Raw genomic sequence first — 8,551 nt, forward strand, 5'->3', positions numbered from 1 at the left:
AGTGTTTTAGCATGATGCTGATATTATTTCAGGGTCCGCCCCATAAACTCCCCTCAAACCGGCCATGTTTGCCCACTTGCCATATATAGGATAGTAGAAAACGAATTTGATATCCAATTTTGAGGCCAAGTGTTTGGAGGTGGTATCACCCCACTAAAAATCCCTCTTAATTAATGGCAATTGTGGCTCAAGTAAAAGAAATTTGAAAGTAGAGCACGATGCTGATATCTTTAAGGGCTAAGTTTTGGGAGGCCACCGTAGCGCATAGGTTAGCATGTCCGCCTATGACACTGAACGCCTGGGTTCGAATCCTGGCGAGACCATTAGAAAAAATTTGCAGCGGTGGTTTTTCCCCTCCTAATGCTGGCAACATTTGTGCTATGAAAAACTTGTCTCCAAAGAGGTGTCGCACAGCAGTCCGCCATTCGAACTCGGCTATAAAAAGGAGGCCCCTTATCAGTGAGCTTAAACTTGAATCGGACTGCACTCATTTGCCCCTGTTCCTTAGTGGAATTTTCATGGGCAAAATTTGCAATTTGCAAGTTCTTGGGTGGCCGCTCCATTCCCTACATACCCCTCAAACTAGACATATATGTAAATTATGGCAAAAAGGGGTTCAAATCTGATATTTGTTTTATGGCCAAGAGTTTTTAGGGTGCCTCCCCTTATGAACTCCCCCCTAAACCACACATATATACCGACTATAGCAATATGAAGCTCAAATGTGGTTTTTGGGAGTAGATTATGAATCTGATATACACTTTCGGGTCAAAGGGTTTGGCTACTCCAATTCACCACAAAAACCAAGAGAATGAAGTAGCTCTAACATCCAAACTTTATTGGGCGGACCCTCCCCTTATCGTATTTCAAAAACCCCAGATCTCGGAGATGGGTGGGCCGATTTAAACGAAATTTAGTTTATTAAAATAATAATTCAAAGACAGAAGTTTGATATCCTTATATAGGGTGGGATATCCAGGGGGAACGCTCCACCTCCAAAGCCCGCCAAATGGAAATATAAACCAATAATGACAATATGGAGTTCAAATGAAAGGTATTTGAGACTATTATTATTGACCATAATAATATAAGGCTCAAACGAAAGGTATTTGGGAGTAGAGCACCAATATGATATCCACATGGAGACGAAATTACTGTTAGGCCGTACCAGCACCCCCAAATAGGACTTTTTTCCTGACCGTGCCAATATAGGGCTCAGGTAAACTAAGAGAGTGAAAGAAGGCGCAGCGGTGCGGGCCCTGTCCAGCTAGTAGTAGTACCATATAAACCGATCTCCCCTTTATACTTCTTGAGTCCCCAGAAGGGGGGGCCGATTTGGAAGAAATTTTGCAAAACAACTTCTCCTATGACCTTCAACATACGTGCCATATTTAAAAAACTAAATCGGTCCATAGATCTCCCGATTTTATTTCTTGAGTCTCTAAAGGTCGCAATTCTTATCCGATTTGGCTGAAATTTGGAACAATGCCTGATACAATGGCCTTCAACATCCAACCCAAGTATAGGTCCATAATTTGATATAGCTCCAATAGCATAACAATTCTTATTCATTATCCTTTGTTTGCCTATAAAGAAATACTGCGCAAAGAACTTGACAAATGAGTTCCATGGTGGAGGGTATATAAGATTCGGCCCTGATGAACTTACCACGCTTTTACTTGTTAAAATCAAGCCACGGCCTCTAGCAGCAAGTTCGTCTGATAACTATTTTTCCAATGCATCTTTTTGTGTGTTGCAGTGATAGTTTTTTTTATATATAAAATGACAAACACTTTTGAGTTTTCTTGACCACTGTGCAGATTATTTTATGGAGTTTTGTTTATTGTCAGTTACATGTTGACACGTTTGTATTTTCTTTGATAGTGTCTGTTTGAAATAAAACGTTTACTAAAAAACGTTATTATATCCCATTGGAAGAAAAACATGATTTGGCATAATGGAAAAATTGCGTAGCTACGACAGCCTTCTTTAAAAAATTGAATTTTTTACAAAGATTGTTGGTCTTATGTGGCAACTAACAGTCACCGACATACAGTCATTAACGAAAGTGAAAAACTTACGTAAGGGAATTAAGAGCTTAAATGAAAATATTGCACAATTTTGTTGTTTGTTACAAAAAAAAATAAATAAAACTGGAAATTCCATAAAATTCACATAATATTGAATTTTTATTGAAAATTAAATGTTAACAAAATTTTTTATCAAAAGCCAATTTTAACAGAATTTAAAGAAAATAATTAGATTGGGTATATGGGAGGAGGCATTTGAAGCAGCACGTTTCATCAATAGAACGATTTCGATATCTGTACCCACTAGGGCACTGGAGACTATTCAAGATATCCGACCCATAGACATACAGATTGAGTGCGAGGCAATCACTGCGGCTGTGAGACTTAAGGCAATGAGAGAATGGATTGAGGATGGGAGCAGCTCATACCATCACAGTATAATCGAGGCGTCGATGGGAAACATGGATGGATTGAAATTGGTTTCGAAAAACTGGGACGAGGATATTGAATGCGAACATCATAACGGACAGTCAGGTGGCCATTAGAACTATAATAATCAGGAAGGTGAGGCCACAGATTGTCTTGCAATGCATTAAGGAGATTAACACCTTCTCTGAGGAAGGCACCATCCCCACTGTTTGGGTGCCGGGCCATAGCGAGCATGAAAGGGCAAAAAAATTGGCTGTTAAGACCACAGGACTACCATCTGTGAACTTGGTAATTCGTGGCGAAGCATTCATAATAAAGGTCTTGGACGAAGAACATGAAAATTCAACAGGGGATTTTTATCTCGAGAAGACGAGGCTCATACTGAAAGCAATTAAGAAGGAGATCAGTATAGCTTCAACTAATGATTTATGGGTCACATAAGACTACGAGCTCACTTACGCAGAAGAGTTAAGGCAAGTGATAGCATTTTTAGAACATTAAATGCTTTCAGATGATGAAACGTTTCACTGTGAAATAGAATTGAAAAAACAAGTAAAAGCGTGCTAAGTTCGGCCGGGCCGAAGCTTGGAAACCCACCACCATGGATTCTGCTAGAAATGTTTGCAAAATAAAAGTAGTTGAAGGGCATAATTTCATTCTGCATACCAAACTTCGGTTAAACCAGCAAATATAAAAGCTTCTAGGAACCGAACAAGGATAATACAGAGACCAGTTTATATGGGAGCTATATGAGGTTATAGACTGATTTGTACCTCACAGTTGTTAGAAGTCGTAAAAACACCGCATGCAAAATCGGACAAAAATTGTGGCTTGCAGCGAATCAAGAAGTCAAATCGGCAGATCGGTTTATGTGGGAGCTATATCAGGTTATAGACCGATTTGGAATTTACTTAGTACACTTGTTGAAGGTCATAACAGAATACCAAATGCAAAATTTCAGCCAAATCGGACAAAAATTCCAGGCTTCCAGGGGCCGAAGAAGGCAAATCGGGAAATCGCTTTATAAGGTAGCTACATCAGGTTATCGACTGATTTGGACTGTTGGCACAGTTATTGGAAATAGGAACTGAACACTATCTGCCAAACTTTAGCCAAATCGGACAAAAATTGTGACTCCCAGGGGCTCCAGAAGTCAGATCGGTTTATATGGGAGCTATATCAGGTTATATACCGATTTTGACCGTACTTGACACAGTTGTTGGAATTCACAACAAAACACCGCATGCAAAATTTCAGTCAAATCGGACAAAAATTGCGGCTTCCAGGGGTTCAAGAAAATCAAATCATGAGATCGGTTTGTATAGGAGCTATATCCAAATCTGAACCAATATGACCCATTTCCAATCCCCAATGACCTACATCGATATTAAGTATCTGTGAAAAATTTCAAGCGGCTAGCTTTACGCGTTCGACCTCTATCGTGATTTTGACAGACGGACGGACGGACATGGCTAGATCGACTCGGAACGTCGAGACGATCAAGAATATAAATACTTTATAAGCGAATATTTGAAGGTGTTACAAAAGAAATTACTAGATTAGTATACCCCCATACAAATTTCGTAGTTTGTTGTTTCTTAAAGTTATTTTCTTCTGTGAAGTTTTGGCAGCCCAAACAAGTTTTCGAAATGCCGAGGTGAACAATTTTAGAGGCATTTCAGGCTCATGGACTACCTAGGGCCTTAAAATTTTGCATATGATCTCGTTAACACCTTAGCTCTAACCATTCACTACAAAGAGATATCTCTACCCATTCTCAAACGGCCTATTTTTTACTACTTTTTTTCTATCTATCCCACAGTGCAACGACTCATCATCTTCCCCAAATGGCCTAAACATCCTATCATTTGCCATAACTATAATGCAATACTGACCACGTAGTCTTATGTCTCCCGTAATGATACCGAAAGCTATTCTGATTTCCTTCTTACTTCGTTTCAATATTAGCCTCTTTTTGTGTTCGTCGCCCACGCTCTTTTCTATTCTATCCCACTGTAAGTTGGAGTCATTGCCCGACTTTCACGGCTAACAGACTCCAAAGCAATACCAGATTTGAACCAACTGAGTGGAATGGTAAAAATGAGGAATTTTGTAAGTAGCACGGAATCCCTGACTTGGATATTTTCAAGGTTAGGAGGTTAGAAAAGAGTGGCAGTGTTTTACCGACTCACTTAGACATTTTTAAGTCTATTGTAATACCACAGTGGCGACAGACAAAGGCTTCTGGCGGGAATTAAACCCACGACCCCTGCACTGGTAATCCAAGCACGCTATCAACTCGGCTACCGGGGCGCCCGGTAGTCGAGGTTACATTTTTTAGTATTTAGAGGCTACAAAAAAACTAATAACTGGCTTAGGTGTATGTCCATAGGGACATGTGGCGAATTAATATCCGCACCTTCTCTCCAACCGGACATTCTGAGATCACCCTTTTATTATCCCTCGTTAAAACATATCTTAACCACTCCGCTAAATTTTATAATTGCAAGGATCTTTGCTTTATACATAACACAGTGATCTGGTAAACTTTTCGATTGGTCTAGTCAAAGTTAGGAAAATACAGGGTTATTATATTTGGTTGCCCAAAAAGTAATTGCGGATTTTTCATATAGTCGGCGTTGACAAATTTTTTCACAGCTTGTGACTCTGTAATTGCATTCTTTCTTCTGTCAGTTATCAGCTGTTACTTTTAGCTTGCTTTAGAAAAAAAGTGTAAAAAAAGTATATTTGATTAAAGTTCATTCTAAGTTTTATTAAAAATGCATTTACTTTCTTTTAAAAAATCCGCAATTACTTTTTGGGCAACCCAATATTTCAAAACAATTGTGTTGGCAAACGTTTATTGAAAATCAATTTTGACAAAATTTTTCAACCAAGATATTTTCGAGCAAATTTTATAGAAAAATCCAAATTCTCATCTTTTTTGCTATATCATCCAAAATCTCATTTATTCGTAAAGCGTGCCAAAACTAATTCATTATTATTTTTTGTAATTACTTGGAAAACAGACGTTTTGACATGGATGACATACATTTCATAAAAGGTAATTTCTTTTTTTTTTATGTGACCACAACTTTTTATCTTAATTGGTAATACTTTTGCTTGTAGCCCAAGCGAATACGTATCACGATGCTCAAAAGTGAACACAGCTGTTCACTTTTCCCCCTGGCAATGGCAATAACCCAAAATGCGATCATAACCGGCAACACCCACATCCCCAAAAAATGGGATATGTACTCGTTTTTTCTCTCTGGCTGACAAGACATTTTAATGACGCCTTCAAGCCCAACAAGATACATTTTGAGGTGCTGTAGCATCCATCTATGCCATCACAAAGATCTGTGTTGGGGTGTGGGGGGGGGGGGTTACATTGAGACATGGGCTCCCCCTGGAGCGTTATGGTCGACACAAACAATTAGCATAACGAAAATTTCAATACAATAACGAACGTTCAATTTGCGATTTAATAACAAAATTTAACGAATTTATTATTCTTCTGCAATTCGTTACGCATGTGAAGCAATACAATTGAGTATTCCCCCCAAAGAAGAAATTTACAAAACCATAATAAGAACGAAAAAAGAATTAAGAAGGCGTTGTAGGTGGAGATGGCAATGGCGATGGAGTGAATAAAAACTGTGTCAAGTTTCAATTACTTTGGTGGTAAATGGTTTCAAAAGCACACGCAAAATCCATGAAATAACCCCAAACATAGAAGTAAATAATTTTTCAAAAAAAAAAACAACAACAATAACTACTACTACTACCAATAATGATTCGTTCCGTTGGTAAAAATTTTGGGAAGGGAAGACCAAAAAAAACTATCCCATATAGCCGTAGGTGAAGCCAATCCAATGGCTCTTAAATGGAATAATGACTGCCATTTAAGAAGTGATTAGAACAAACAAACCAAAAATCCCCTAAAAAAAAAGACTACTCTCTGCGAAACTTGGAACCTCACTCTGGAATACACAAACGCCCCTTTCAATCGAAAGTAGGTCAAGTTTGTAGAAACGTACCAAAAAATTACTTAGCTTTACGCCTTTGTTTGGTCAATCTTCATTACGCTTCATTACTTGAATGCTGCCTCAGCCTCAGCCTCAGTGGCTGTGGCGATATTGTTGGAGGGGGAAAAGTGATTTTTTGCCTCATTTGCGTTTTCTAAACATTTATCTTCAAATGGTGTTTTGGTAGCTTAAAACAGCAGGTTCGAGAATTTGTGAATTATTCATTGGTCTCACACATATTCTCCCTAATTTGGTAGTGGGTTGTTAACAGACCGTAACAAAGATTCAATAATAATTTCCTGCGTTTACCGCATATCGATGATTTTTCTATTCTCATTCAAATGATTCACAAGAACTCGGAATAGAAATCTCATATCATGTTGCGGAGTTCAAGGAACCTCAAGACTACCAATGTATGTGGCGGTTATTAGGAAATTGTTGGGTGTCTTTGTTAACCTAGATACAAAAGATCTTCTTGGGGGGGGGGGGGGGGGGGTAGGAAAATTCAAAAGTTGTGAAATGTTTAAAATAAATTTTTAAAATTCACACAAAACAACTGGGCTGGGCTGAACTTTGGATACTCACTGGTATATATTTTATTTAAATTTTGTCGAAATCCGACGAAAAATGCATATATAATTCGATCTTAACCTTACCAGGCGGGAACATGGCATTTTGTTTATATCGGCAAATATATATGCCTTTTTATGGAGATCCGAATATGAACACAGCAAGTGCTCAATAGTCTCCTCTTCATCCTCATCGAAGCAACTCTTACAGAAGTCATTGTGCGGTATTCCCAGGCGCCGCCATGCGGCCTATGACACAATGTCCGGTTATGACCCATCGCCAGCAACATCTTCGTCCTCCTCCGGCCGATGACTGGCCATAGGGCCTTTGCAGTCCGGCAACCGTCCACCGAGTCCCACCGACGCCGCCCTGGCCATCCCCTCTACTGTGTTTAGCAGCTCGACAAATGACACGTAGGAAAGATCGGAGATTTGTCCGCCCGGCGCAGACGAACCCCTCCTGGTGCACTCGTCGGCTCTCTCATTTCCTGGAATCCCCTTATACCCCGAAACCCATGTCGGGCCAGGCCTATCCAGGGACTCCAAAAACTCACCCTCCCAGGAAATCGAATCGCGAATGCCGAATGCCAGGTATTCGGAGATCCTTCACAGCTTACCCTCCGCATAACACCCAGAATCGAACTGTGGCCGCAACCATCCTCATTCAGCATGCCGAGCGGCATGCCATGCTGTCAAACATATGTGCGGCATATGTGCTGTGCCTAACTGAAGTTTTCTGGCGTCACTCCCGACGACAGACTAAAAGGCCTATAATCCTTCGTGGTACTTTGGTTTATTCTTCCCGCCTTGGGGATAAATACCATCTTCACTTCCCTCCATGCCGGGCTCGCTCGGAAGATCCGCTCAAGCCAGGGCAGGGTGACTCCAAGGGACCCCTGAAGCAATGCCGGATTATTTCCGTCAGGTTCTGCCGACTTAAATGGCCGTAATGTACGAACCGCCCATATATGCAAGTATTGCGATATCTTGATCGTCGACCTCTTCATGGCCACCTGGGATGAGCCTCCATCACAAGTTCCACCATCTCTTGCCCACTCTCAGTGTAGCTAGGCGTGATGGGATCCTTCGAGAGCACCGTGATCTCTATCTTGGCCATATTAAAAACCCTTCATCTTTCCCTCCCGAGCACCTTCAGCTCCGGTGACCACCATGACTGGCGGTAATCTTTCGGGACATGCCTTCAAAAAGGCCTCGTTCAGGCATTTCGTGACAAGATCGACTGTGGCCTCCAGTTCCGATTTAGCCATGTCCATCGGTCGAAAGCACACTTACTTTCGAAGGAATAAAGCTAGGCGCTTGAAACTTTGCACAAATACTTCCTATAAGAGTAGGTCGGTTGGGATTGTAAATTGGTTATATCGGCCCATGTTTTGAGGGCGCAATTCTGTAGACGGCGCAATTCTCATCAGATTTGTTTTGTTATGACTTTCAACAACTAAAGTTTATAAGTTTAACCAAGGTCCGTAGCCTCAAA

General features: G+C 40.5%; 1 long non-coding RNA gene across 1 annotated transcript; it reads left to right on the plus strand.

Moving 5' to 3' along the window:
* The first annotated feature begins 5,362 nt into the window (after positions 1-5,362).
* On the plus strand, positions 5,363-6,132 carry LOC106088530 (uncharacterized). Its single transcript, XR_001221465.2, has 2 exons — positions 5,363-5,523; positions 5,589-6,132. It is a non-coding gene; the product is annotated as an uncharacterized LOC106088530 (long non-coding RNA).
* The last annotated feature ends 2,419 nt before the right edge of the window (positions 6,133-8,551 follow it).

The sequence above is a fragment of the Stomoxys calcitrans genome, chromosome 4 (genome assembly GCF_963082655.1).
Source record: "Stomoxys calcitrans chromosome 4, idStoCalc2.1, whole genome shotgun sequence".
Classification (NCBI taxonomy): domain Eukaryota; kingdom Metazoa; phylum Arthropoda; class Insecta; order Diptera; family Muscidae; genus Stomoxys; species Stomoxys calcitrans.